The sequence below is a fragment of the Camelus bactrianus genome, chromosome 3 (genome assembly GCF_048773025.1).
Source record: "Camelus bactrianus isolate YW-2024 breed Bactrian camel chromosome 3, ASM4877302v1, whole genome shotgun sequence".
NCBI lineage: Eukaryota > Metazoa > Chordata > Mammalia > Artiodactyla > Camelidae > Camelus > Camelus bactrianus.
In genome coordinates, this window is record NC_133541.1 from 115,555,251 (window position 1) to 115,569,615 (window position 14,365).

The 14,365-nt window shown below is 37.3% G+C and overlaps 1 protein-coding gene and 1 pseudogene across 7 annotated transcripts in view; one reads left to right on the forward strand and one right to left on the reverse strand.

Annotated features, from left to right (window-relative positions):
• The window catches only part of PWWP2A (PWWP domain containing 2A), an 86,798-nt gene that overhangs the window by 15,612 nt on the left and 56,821 nt on the right, over positions 1 to 14,365 (reverse strand). The window contains exon 1 of one of the 7 annotated variants that reach the window (XM_074361018.1): positions 8,158 to 9,092. The exons of the other annotated variants lie outside the window; for them this stretch is intronic. The gene's annotated coding sequence lies outside the window, so the exon portion shown is untranslated. Of the gene's footprint in view, positions 1 to 8,157; positions 9,093 to 14,365 lie in introns of those variants that run through there. 7 annotated transcript variants of the gene reach the window in all.
• Positions 65 to 1,579, forward strand: LOC141577118 (large ribosomal subunit protein eL22 pseudogene; annotated as a pseudogene).

The following is a 14,365-nucleotide window of genomic DNA, read 5'->3' on the forward strand; positions in this document are numbered from 1 at the left end:
ATACTCAAACTACCTCAAAAGCAGACGGACATAAAGCTGTGACTTTGTAACTTTTTAAAATCACATCATATATTAAGAAATATTTTCCTTTCTGCCTCCGCTACCGCCATGGCGCTTGTGAAAAAGCTTGTGGCGAAGGGGGGCAAAAAAAAGAATCAGGTTCTGAAGTTTACCCTGGACTGCACCCACCCTATAGAAGAGAGAATCATGGATGCTGCCAACTTTGAGCAGTTTCTATAGGAGAGAATCAAAGTGAATGGAAAACCTGGAAATCTCAGTGGAGGAGTTGTAACAATCGAGAGAAGCAAAAGCAAGATTACTGTAACTTCTGAGGTGCCTTTTTCCAAAAGGTATCTGAAATATCTCACCAAAAAATATCTGAAGAATAATCTATGTGATTGGTTGCACGTAGTTGCTAACAGCAGAGAGAGTTAAAAATTGTGTTACTTCCAGATTAATCAAGATGAATAAGAGGAAGATGAGGATTAAAACATAATTATCTGGAATATTTTGTATAAGTTCTGGAATAAAACTTAGGAACCAAATATACATTGCAATGCAATAAAAATGTTTATGTATATTATACATGCATGCACATGTACATATATAAATACACACCTAAGCAAAGGTTTCACTAAATACTTGACCTTATATTATGTGATACGGAATGGTTTTTTTTCCTACTGTAGTCTATTTTCATTTGTTTTGATGCTAGCCAAATGCATTAAATGGATTTTAAGACTCCCTTACAGGTCCAGACCCAGTTTGCAAAGCACTGCCTCAGAACACAAATCTTTACAAGCCTCAGTTTCTAATAAAAAGGGTCAATAACCTTGTTTTCTCATGTAGATTTAGAAATAACTGTGGTTTAACCTGTCTGGGCTAAACATCAATACCCCTTAAATCTAAACTTGCTGTGCTCAGATTCCCACACATAAAAACAAAATTACACTAGCAAATAATCTCCTCAAGTACATGTCAATTTTGAGCACTACTTGATTCAAACAATATTTAACACAATATAATTCTAATGCCAATCCTTCAAGGCAGAGATGCTTAGAACCCAAGGCTTGGCTTCAAGCAGTCAGGTAGAACCTGACACTACTAAATGCAAATGTTTTGTACAGGTCTGTTTTTCTGGAGGATGAGTCTTGGTTCTCAGATTCTCTAAAATGTCCTTGTAGCCCCAAGAAGGTACAGAATATCTTTGTTGGGAAGAATTTTAAGATTAAGTTTCTAGGGCTGCAGACACCCCTAAACTCAGGTATACAGGAAGAGCCAACACCAGGATATATGGTTCTAATGTCTAAAGAGTTTTCCTTCTTAAGTCTTTTGTTAGCTTGGCTACCACAAACAAACAACTTTTAGCAAATACAACAACAAAGGAAGAGGAAAGCCTTCTTTACCTAGGGCACGGCATGTTTGGGTCTGGGCTAATCCACAAGTAAGAACACACTCCTCACTGTATCAGACTTTGCAAAAAAGTAACTTTTTATTCCACAATATCATCTGGTACCTAAATATCTGCTTCCTGGCTACTTAATTGCAAGGGACTTTGAGCATTTAGTCTTCTCTTATAACCACTTTTTCAAGATGACAGGAAAAGAGAGGTTATTTTTGTGTTTTAACATAGAGCTACACAAAACAGTATTAATTCATCTGAGGAGAGACCACTATTTGTATTAACAATAAAATTTTCTAACTTGTACAAGGAGCCATCATTTTGCCCCATTACATTTTCACATGCTGTTCCCGTAACTGAACAGAGAACAAATTTCCCTCCTTTTATTAGGAGTAACTAAACTGCAATTTGAGGGGAAGTTTCACAGCTGTCCTTTACCGACTTTGTATCCTTGGGCATTACTAAACCTCTCTAAATTCAGTCTTCGCATGTGTAAAATGGAGTAACAATATTTCATACCTTAAAGAATTCAGATGAGGATTCATAGGTCAATGTTAGCCGTTTTTCTTGGCTAAACTTTACTTCACTTAATTTACTTCATTTAAGTAATCTGATCTTATTTTCAACTAATAATTTACCAGAGTTTGGGGTCCTTTCTATACCTCTAATTTATGATTGCAATGTGAGGATGATCCAGCCAATTGGTGGGGGAGGGGACTCGGTTTGTTTGTCTGTTTATTTAATGGAGGAACTGGGGGTTGAATCCAGTACCTTGTGCATGCTAAGCACGTGCTCTACCACTGAGCTACACCTTCCCCTCTCCAGCCAATTATTTTAAAGCTGTTTGTATCAAATAAGCTGGGGAATCTGATTCTGTTTACCCTCATGGAGTTTAATGAGAACATTAATTTCACTTCTGGGGTTTTTTCCCTTGCCTTACCCTCTTAAGTATATAAATACAAGCATTAATGAAAAAGAATATGAAAAGGAATATATATATGTACGAATGACTCACCAGAAAGTAACACAACATTGTAAATCGACTATACTTCAATAAAAATAATAAAAAGAAAAAAAAACAAGCATCACATGTTTTTAATAGCAGAGAGGCACTTAAGTGTGCAGGCATCAAAAGAAAATGAAAACAAAAAAACCCCAAAAACAAACAAAAAAACCAAAAAACCGCCGAACTGGTAAATGTGGGGGCTAAATTGGCAAAAGCAGGAAAATATTTTGAAGTAATAATAAAACTTCTTCAAAGAACCAAAACGATAAAGAGGAAAGGGAATCAATGTCCTCCTCCATCTCAGCCATCATGCTGTTACTCATCCACGGACAATACTTAGTACCAGAGCCATGTTTTCAAACAGGGCATGGCGGCTCAATTTCATGGGTCACAACTGTGATTTCAATAAATCAGAGTGTAAATATATGTGACTGCAGTGAATCTGTTTCGTGTGTGTGTGTGTGTGTGTGTGTGTGTGTGTGTGTGTGTGTGTGTGTGTGTGTGTGTGTGTGTGTGTGTGTAGGGGTCCACAGGTAAAGTACATGTGTAACTATGCTCAAGTTTGACTTATGAAACCGTAACCTTAATAAGAATATAAAGTAGCAACAAAACTATGGTCTCTTAAAAATCCTAAAATGTAATTTCTCAAGTATAGTTGGTAGGAATCTGCAACACAACACTTGGTGATTGAAAATGGAGATTCTTAAGCCCTGCCCCAAGACTGAAAGGTTAAGACTCCTAGGCTGGAACCCTGGATCTGAATTTTCAGCAAGCACGTCTGCTTTAGCCTTTTCTAAGGTGAAGATATTTATGTCCCATGGAAGGCTGACTAGTATCTACTGTTTCTGTTTCTTCTATAAGAACTCTTTACAAATACTTCAGGAGTTGAGTAAAAAGACTCAAATCTCTCTCCTCTTGCCCCTCCCCTTCTTTTTGCTTTCTGAGGGTATTTATTACTGTATTAGTGACTCATTCCAGCCCTTACCCACTCACAGTCTTCTGTAACCACTACCCAAAAATTCTAAAGGAAAAATATTCAGGCTTATGGCTTAATTAAAAATAGCTTCAGGGGAAAACTAGGTAAAAGGTACAAGAGACCTCTCTGGACTATCTTTGCAAATTCCTGTGAATCTATGAAAGTTTTAAAGCTAGCTATCATCTTAACAATTTAGAAGTAATGACTGCCAAAATTTTGAGGAGGGAGAATACTGAGGCTTAATTAGTTATTTTGTGTTAAGGCAAGAGAAAATTAAGAATCTTCAGCTGATGTAAATGAGAAGTAAACGCTCAGAAAATAAGTTCAAGAGGGTTAGTTGGGAAAAAAAAAGAGTTGAGACAGGCCCCAGTGTTCTCTGTCTGTACCAAGCCTCCCTAAAAAAAAGATCAACAAAGACCAAAACTCCTTTTCCCTCTAGAATGCCTTTCTCTAAAAGAACTATGATAGGAAAAAATTATATGCAATTAATACCTAGATTATTTCATTTCAGCCAGAAGTTTTCAGAAACTGTCTCCTTCCTTAAATTAGCAACAGGTTAAATCATAAACCAGGGAAAATTGAAGCAAGTTTACTCTAGTTCACATTGCATCTCTGAGACTGTTTATGTCAAAGTTTAATCTCAGGACAAATAAAACGAATTCAATAGTCAGCTACATGCAATAGAAAATTTTGTAAGTAAAAATGTACATCTATGCCTCAAAAAATTCAATACAACCTAGCAGGCCCACTTCTGGGTATATATCCAAAATAATTCAGAACAAGGGCTCAAAGAGATATTGCACACATGTACACAGCAGCAATTCACAACAGCCAAAAGGTGGATGGAAACAACCCAAATGCCTATCAACAAATGGATAAACAAAATGTGGTACATACAGACAATGCAATTATTCAGCCTCAAAAAGGAAATTCTGTCATGTGCTACAACACGGGTGAACCTTGAAAATGTGCTAAGTGAAATTAAGATTCCATTTATATATCTAAAGTAGTGGAATTCATAGAAATAAAAAGTAGAATGGATATTAAAACCAATTTCCGCTTCATACAGATGTTTGCAACAGCAATTAAAGTTTTTCTTCAAAACAAAAAAAAAGTAGAATGGATGTTGCTGGGGCCTTGGGAGGGAAAACTGGCAGTTGTTTAATGAGTATAGTTTTAGTTTTACAAGATAAAAAAGTTCTGGAGATCTGCCTCACAACAGTGTGAATGTACTTAACACTGCTGAACTATATACACTTAAAATGATTAAGACGGTATATTCTATGTATTTTTTTTTACCACAATTGAAAAAAGTTTTTAATTGTGTATCTACCTAATGTAGAGGGGAAAGTTTGATGAGAGCAGTTTATTTTCATGGTAGTAAAGGAATCATTAGCACAAGGGAAACAGTAATTACACTGGAGAATAAGAGGACAACACCCTGAGCTGAGGGAGGATCCAAGTGGACATCAGCGGTAAGGGCAAGTGACTGCCACATGCCTGCAGGTGTGGTACCTGAGCTCACAACACTGCCGGTTTAACCTGAGCCTCCCCTGAGCAGTACCAGACAAACCGAAATCGAGTCCCTGTTATATACTTACATCCTATGTCATACTGCAACTAAGTGCCGTACATGGTCATTCACTGGAGGACATTTTTGGCAAAACTGATAAAATAATGAAATATGAGTCACAAGACAGATAAAAGTTCTCTTAACAACATTTCCGGAATTTGAAAACCATCTTGTGGTTATGTACAAGAGTATCTTTGATCTTAGGAAATACATGCTCAAATGTTAAGGGGTAAAGGAGAATCATGTATGTAACCTACTGTCAAATAGTTCAAGTGAAAAAATGTGTTCATATAAAGAATGATAAAGCAAATATATCAAAATGTTGAAAATTAATGAATCTAAAGAGTTTGAGTTTTCTGCTTTGAAATTATTTCAAAATAGTTTTAAAAACTATTTATCCTAAAAAGTATAATCTTAGTTTATACTCAGTTCCATCAAAACTTTAAAGTATATAAAAAAGAAAATCTGTTCTACTTAAGCGTAAGTGCCAACAACTCAACCCAAGGACCACTAAGCACAAAATCTGTATTCAAATACAAGTACCCTAATTAGTCAGGATAAAACTAGGTCCCAGTCCTAGGACCCAACTTCAGTAGGTGATACCAGAATGCAGTAGTCACTGCGGAAAGAAGCTACAGACTAGAGGGATGGAGAGCAGTGGGGATTAGTAACTAAGCAGTGAGCTTTGCAGGAAACCGGGAAGATAAGTGAAGTGAAAAGCAAAATGAGAGTGGCGGAGAGTGGTTGCCCATTTTTGAATGTTGGTGACCCATTTAAGTTGGTTCAAAAGAGTGAAACACTGAGCAGGAGTGGTAAAAGTCAACGAGGGGGGGGAAAGATGCAGCAACCCGATTCCTTCCTCCAGGGAAGACAAGTACAGATTCACTTCAACAAGCAATAAAACAGAGCATCCACCTGGCGGAAAGAGAGGACGTGCTGGTGAGTGCATGAGGGAGGGCTGGGTGAAGCATGGTGGATGGAGAATACTAGTCTTAACAAGACAAGGCCAGTGAAGGCTTCTGATTGTATAGTGATGGGACCAACGGTGTAAATCACTCTATTAAAAACTGAAGCTCAGGTATACCAGCCTGGCCCCATAATTTAATAAGTACAAAGAACACAAAAACATTCTCCTTTCCCTAACTTTGATGTGTCATTCTCAAAGGTTAGCCCTTTTCAATTCTGTTTTAAAAGCAGATAAGAAGCAGAGAGACTACAAGGACTAAATTTCCCTAATAAGACTGTAACTTTCTTCTCTGGACAAAGCCTGTATTTCCTCACAAGCCGCCTGATCTACGGCAGGGGGTTACTGGGATGGAAAGACGAGACACACCCCCCAGCATCTGAAACAACTCTGAACAACAGACTCTGAAAACAACTCCTACTTACCTCATTCCCTAATAAAATATAAATAACATCCTACCTTATTAAAAGGGGACCGTTATACCTCACCAGTATGACCCGAGGCTTCCACAGGTGCTTTCAGGGTATTTAAGATGCAGATTATACTGCAGGCCACAACACATTTAGGTTGAGGGGCTATTCAAGCAAGCCCACTTAGGTGACCACGACAGCTGCCGTGTTCATCTTTGTTCTGCCACTCAACAGCTACTTCATAAAAGTAATAGTTGACACCTACACGGCACTACGTGCCAAACACTATTCTAAATATGCACTCATTGTTTACACCAATTGATTTAATCGCCGTGACAGAGGGGCACGGCCTCCCCAAGACCTCACAGCTGGTGAGCAGTAGAACTGAGACAGGAATCCAGGCAGTCGGCCCAAAGCCAGGTTCTTAACCCCTGCTGCTGCCTCCCCTCCGTGTCCCACTAAGGGGGAGGAGTTAACCAGTCCACGTGCTCTTTTCTGAACCCCATGGAGGTGGACAGGCTTCAGAATTCAGAATTGTTCCAGTTTTCAAAAGGTAATAAGCACCCTACCCTTAAGTATATGAGTATTTCAGCAGTGAGACAGAAAGAACATTCACACTAAATGGGATACAGAGATAACAATATCTGCTCATGATTTTGATCAGGTTAGGTTTTGCCACCAAAAAAAATAACAAAAAGTTCAGTTTTCAGAGCTTTTTGGATACTGGAATTGTGGTTAAGTAACCTGATAGACTTGTCAAGATTAGTTTCAAGATTAAGAATATACACAATTGCTTACCACGGACCTAGCACACAGAAAGTAGGTATAACACACACAGTAACTATTATTATAGTAAAGTTAAAATACATTCAATTTTGTTAACTAAGTGAATGATGTTTTTAACTAAAAGCTCCAAATATTACATGGGGCATCTGCAGGGACTATGGATACTCAAATGGGTGAGGAGGGAGGGAGAGTGATTTTAGGAACATAGAAACAAAACATCCACCAATTATGAACAAGAACACCAGGAGAGATCTTTTAAAATTAACTGGCGGGAGTGAAGCGGGGAGCTACATAAAAGTCTTAAAAGAACATCTCTGTAACCATAAGAACTGACTCAAGTTTTTAAAAAGTCTATGCAATCCTCTTTTATAAACAGCTTTTGCAGGGAAGGGAAAAAAAGAGGTTAAATAAACACTAATAATTTAGATCTTAAGCCCTCAAACATGTACTCTCAAACAATCCTCTAAAAACAACTTACCTGGATATTTTGGAAATAAAAACGTAAACTACAGAGGACACACTTATGCTTCAGTCTTTAAAAAATAATCATCATCATTATAATGTCTGCATTGTACTCAAATTATTTAACTCCCTAACAGTAAATTCTTCTTTTAAAATAACCATCCAAGAAAATGATGACCACAAAGTAGCAAAATATTTTTAAGAACAGACAAAACTTGACTTCACTTTTGTACAGCATCACTAAGGGAAACATACTTGACATTTTCCCAAGAAAATGAACACTGGTATAAAAAAATATTTTTTAGTTATTAACGTAAATACTCATCACAGTTTTCAAACACTTAAAAAGAATTCCCTTGGTCCTGGCTCTAAGACACCAACAAGCAGTTTTAAGTTCTCTCTGTACTTTTTTTTTTTTTCTATGTACTTTTAACATTTCTTTTGTATTATGTCTAAGAGTCCACCACTCAGAGGTCTAAGTTATTTCTCAACGGGTGGACTTTTTTTAGAAAGGCACTTTTATTCAATCTATTTCACTATTTCTGTTTTACCAAAAACAGGTTTGTCCAAAAACTTACTATATTTTAGTCTTTAAATTCTTTTCCAATTCAATCATCCAGTACTTAATCAATGCTGATCTGGTGCTCAGAGAGCTTCAAATCCAACATGTTGTGATTCCCCCCATGATCAAGTGGAGTCCACTGCTGCCAGGGCCAGGCCAACCGAGGCAAAACACTTAGGACATATGAAGAACAAACTCTGTTTCCAAATATGCCGAAAGAGTTCACTAAATTGAACTGAAGAGCAGTTCGTATTTTCAAAGCAAGCAGCTGTTGCTGGCTGAGTGAGGAACAGAGTGCTCCACCATTTCCAGCCACCAGGGTAACTCCTCACCAAAATCATAAGCTAAATGTTAATGGCAAAAGATAGTTAGATGTGTTAGAATTTGAACATGGTTGTTTTCAAACCTGAGAGAATTGCATATCATTCAAAAAGGCAGCTTCAATTTCTCAGTTCAAATCACAAAATCTAATTCTCACAAACCGCTGTGACTCAGCTATTCATCTTATTCCACAAGCAAAAAGGCACCTTCAAATATACCTATTGATAGCCACCACTTTTAATTTTAGGCAGTTTCCTTAACCTCTTTGAGCCTTCGTGTCTTTATCTGTGAAATGGGGATTAATAGAATTTACTTCATTGGATTTTCCAGAGTAAAATGAAACAATGTATGCGAAGTGCTTGGCACAGTGCCTAGCACAGGAGTGGGAACTACACAGTAGCTATTATTAATTATAGAAAGTAAAGCCTGGCAACCTTCCTAGACGGTGGGAATAGCGGAGAAGTGAAATCAAATATAACAGGAGGTATGCATTTTAAAAGACTAAAAACCACTATTCTATTTTAAGGCCACTTGGTCCAAAGGGAGTGAGACAAAAACTATGGACTACTTCAACTTCTAGTGGGCAACCAGATTTAAGAAACCATCTGCAAGTCTGATTACCAGCTCTACAGTAAGAATCTGGATCTGCCACCCAAGTGGCCCATCCCCACATGTGTCGCTTACTTTGTTTCTAATTACATTCCAATCAAATTACCCAACAACTTTCAAGCAGGTTTAACAAATTTATGTATGGGCCTACTATTTTGGCAAAACTACCCCCTAAAAATCAGTTACCTCCAAATATGGTCTAAGAATCATCTGCATCACAGTCACTATGTTAAAAATGCAAATTTCTGAGTGAAGCTCAGAAATCTTAAGCACATTTGTTTTGAGGACAACTGCCCAAAAGTGTTTTAGCAAAAACATTCAATATTAAATCCACCCAGAGTAACCTCCACTTTCTTCCAAGATCTGCCACTAAAGCAAGCTGTTCTGCTGCTGTGCCGGAATTAATTAGGGAATTACAGGAGAACAGAACCAACAAATATCAGGAAATAAGGATGTACCTTCGAGGCACAAATAACTACTAAGAACATCTTTCATTTTTTAATCAACGTGAAATTAACTCAGCCGTAACAGAGAAGATGAGAACAGAACACAAATTCTTGCACGGCCCTCCACAGAAAAACTGCTCCTAGGAAGATTAAACCTAGTTTCATCAGGAACTTTGCTTTAAAACAGGACACAGTGAAGTACGGTCTTATTTACACGTAAAAGGCTGAAAATTAACCTCATTAGAAACCCAAGTCCAATAAAACATGCCTGGCACAGTGTGTAACACACATTATCTAGTTATCTAGTTTATAAAATTTTTAATACCACAATGGTATAAGATTCTTCACACTCAAAACTAGACTTTTAGTGTCCAAACAACTAATCATTCTCCCCCGAAAAAAAATCACTGCAGTATAACATGCGACAAAGAGCTCACTCCTAATACAGTAATATATATACTAGTACAGTGGGTGTCCCAATGCTGCCTGGGTAGGAAGTGGCACCCGCCTCAAAGCTATTTTACTGTAGAAATCCTTTAACAATACTTTGATAGAAGCAGAATAATCATCAAAAAATATTTTAAGTGTTGGAAATATGTACAACCCAACACAATCACTCAAGCATACTACTTAAGGTCCTAAGTTCTCAACCTGGATGCTTAATATAACCTGTTCATACCACTACTCACTGCTTCACCAGAATGGCTGTATATTTTTGCCACCAAAAGTAGGGCTATTGCACCATACGTTTCATCCTCTGTAAAGAAAAAAAATCATCTTGGTTTACATTTCCTTAAAAAACAAGTAAATTTTCTACAAATTGCCTAAACAACTAAGACAGTGAAATCTGAAGATTTCCCAAGAAATTACCTCAATTCTTTTTAATCCAACAGTACCCACATACACATACACTGTTTGTACAAGATCAGTCCTGAAATACAACAGGCTGCAACCTTTAATGAGCATGTACCACAAAATTAAAACGCACAAGGGTTTTTAAGCGTAAGCATTTACTTCATGATTCCTTAAATCATATCAGGTCCCAAAAAAATGGAATCAGAAAGAATTTTTAGGGTTTCAAAGTGGCTTTATAACTGTATTTTTAAGATGTGGAGAACAGTAATAAACAGTTTAAATGATCCCTGTGTAGAAAGGAACCACAGTCCCTTCAGGTACAGACTGAAAAGTCTGCGACACAACCTTTTCGGAAACCTGGGCTGAAGGCTTTTGCCCTTGGCACATTATGTTGGCTGGCTAAATTTTTCTATGTTTGGAATTACTAAAGTTGGAGGTGTGTTTAAGGGATAAGCTTAAAAGTTTACAAGCAGGCAAGAGATATCCTATCATTTCTACTGACCCAAAACAAGGGACAGAGGCTTTCACAAGAGGCCCTCAGGGGACTGCAGTCGTGCCTTCAGTTTGCTCCTGAGGGAAAAGAACTATTTTAAAAATGTTAGGGAAATGCATCCAAGGGGATGCAATAGGAAAAACATTCAGAATGTGGAAAATTCTACCAAACAAAACCTACAGCTTAACAAACTGCAAGGGAATAAAAGTAATGGCAAGAGAACTGCAGATGAAAAGCTTAGCGAACTTCCCAATCAAACTGCAATGTATAAACTTTACTTGAATCTTAATACAAAACTTAGATGTTACTTTTGTGATAACCTGTGAAACTGTAACACTAACTAGATACATGATGATATAAAGGAATTGTTGCTATTATTTTTAGGTGTGACAACAGTACAGTTACAGTTTTTGAAGTTCTTAACTTTTTAGAGCTCTCTACACTGAAACATTTATGTATGATAAAGTGCTATGTTTAAGATTTGCTTCAAAATAACCCAGTGGAGGTGGGCGTGTGACAAAACATGTTTGGCTAACAGTTGACAAATGTTGTAGCAAGGATGATACATCCGTGGAGGTTCATTTACCATGAAAAAATTAAACAAATCAGTGGTACAAGCACTGATTCTTCTGTCTAAAAACAATCATTAAGGCAGTTTAGCAACCTGAAGGGGATGATTAACGCTAAATGAAGAAACAAATGTACCTACGTCAAAATTTCAAAAGCATAAGGTTAAGGAAGAAAAGGGACTAGAAAAACCAAACTGAACTTGTGAGTTAGTTGATTACCTGGTTCATCTGCTAGTTGTCAACTACGGTCGTTAGACATTGCTCATGAATTCAGTAGCAGGCAGGTAATATAAACCACCTAAGAGGGCTGCGTATAAAACAATAGTGGAGAAGCCTTGAGTAAACCAGAGAATGCATGGCTCACCTTGAAGGCACTCAGTTTCAAGTAAATATTGTGCTACATAAAATCTGGTTTTAACCAGATATTCAAATAGCCTCATTTTTAGGGTGACCATGTCATTCATCTGCCAAAGCAAACTACTCTGAATAAAGAGGAGGAGGTAACAATCAAATCAGGATGGTACAGGAAAACCAGATCGCACAGTCACCCTTCCTCACTTTACTAACAGATAAACTGAGGCAAAGTTTGCACGTTTGTGTTTAAAATGAACTGCTTAAAGTCAAAAATGAATTAGCCTCATAAAAGACTAGAGACTGAAGCCCAGAGAGGCACAGAGATTTACCCAAAGTCAATGTTACTTTAAGAAGAAGGTGCTGGAAGTCAACACCAAGTACCCTGACACTGTCCAGAGCAATCTACTATTTAGTACCACCTTCTTGAGTTCTTTTTCATTACATGTGTCCTGCTCCTTTTTTACACAAAAAGATTCTTTTCAAAAATGTGTTCTTAAAAAAAACTACTTTTCAATTAAATAATTCTAAAAATAAAGCAAAAAATACAATGACAGGAAGGTGAAGACTGTCAAACGCTTACAAAAGCATTCTCTTGATCAATCCATGTATGTGTGAAATCCTCTAGGATCAAACACTTTTTCTACGTGGTGGACAACTCTTCCAACTTTAAAAGACATTTCTGTAAGGTGCACAATGTCAGAATAAAATTATTAATAAAAGCAGCACCTGGCCCCGTGGAAGGCTGAAGAAAAGCACACATACACTGATGCACTTTGTGGTCTCCTAAATGTTCATTCTTTCCTATCTCACTGCACAGGCAAGAACCAAGACTTCAGGGCCTCCTGTGTGTTCCCAGCACAGCTAAGGAAATGAGTCCCCAGAGCAGAAAGTTCCGTGGCTATGAGCTGATTCAGGAATCCACCTAGCTCCAACATCCATACATACTCTTTGCATTATCCCATGTAGCTACTGAAGTCAAGATAAGCACTGTCTTTCAGAAATATGAAACTCTTTACTTCCTGCTTAAAAGGAAATGTGTCACCCCACTACCTTTCTAATATGAAATTTTAAGAAGCACAGGCTTTAGAATCAGATCAGCCTGCATTTGAATCCTGACCTTGCCATTTACAAGCTAAATGACCAAACTGAAAGAACTTCAATTTCCTCCTATATAAGTGAAAAATACCACCAGTTATAAAGACTAAGACATGTGGTACAATGCCTGGTACCTAACAGGCACTCAGGAGGAAGCTCTTGTTATTTTGACCTAAAGGTTTTAGTTAATAGCCAATTCAAATAGGATACAAACTAGTTTTAAAGCAACTGACAACTGCAGTCATGATCTTGGTAAAGTCTACGAAGAGTTATCTCCTGCATCATCAGTTAACCCCAAAACTGTGAAAGGTAAGCGCAGATTACAAAATAAAATGGCAGGCCTATTTTTCAACATTAAATAATGAAAAAAGAAAGCACACTGGTCTTATTCTGCTTTCTAACTACAAAAGTGCAAAATTCCTAACCTAAATCAATCATTGGTCTAATAATTCCTTGAAGTGCTAAATCTTAAAAATACTTTGTGGTTTATTTCACTACTTCCACAGTGTATATGCCTCCCTTCAAAGCTGCTAAACGGCAGGGGCTGTGTCTCATACATGTAATACTCAGAACACCTGGGAGGGTGCCTTACACAGATGCGCTCAATAAATATTTGTTGAATGAAAAGTTCATATGGTTCCCTTAATGGCTTTTAAAGAAAATACGTTAATGACAGGATCCTTTCACTTCAAAACATCAAAATGGAAAAGGTTCATAGTAAGAATAGCACCCCCAACGAAAGAAACTGTTTATAAGATGCACTGTAGGTAAAATAGACCAAAACTCAAAAAACAGATTACAGTTCCCTACCAAAGAAAATTTTTCAAAAATAAAACACCAACACAATGAGCACCTCGAATCAAGAAAGGACTATCCATTTCATTTCCAGAAACAACTTACCTTTTTGCACCTTCCTTTTGCAGATTTGAAATCCAGATTCTCACACAGTCACTGGCCTTCACTTCTGTTTGAGTCAACAGCATACACACTACTGAGCATATACGCTCTTCTGCTATTAAATACACCAGCAGAAAGCACACTGGTCTCATTCTGCTTTCTAACTACGAAAACAAAAGTGCAGAAGTCCTAACCCAAAGTAATTTTAAAAATAAATAAAAGAAACTAATTTTTAAAAATCCTTGAGATGTAACACTGTTATTAGTAATTGTAAAGGCTCCCATCTTTTCCCACACTTCAGTTAGGTGTTTTAAATGGCTTTCTTCCCCAAATCTTATGTCCTGATGGGAGGGCAAGCAGTTAAAAGTAAAACATACTAAAATAAGCCATTTCTAAACAGGTGAGATACCATCAGTGTGTGTGCTGTTGCAGGAAACAGAATGGAGAGCCGTGAATGGGAGTCTCTGCACTTCAGATCTGCAAAAGAGAATAAAATGGTTAACTTCACTCTAGACTCAGAACAGATTATCTTCTTCACTTGTTTAAAGTAACACCCACAAACAATTTAAATTAAAAAATGAAAAT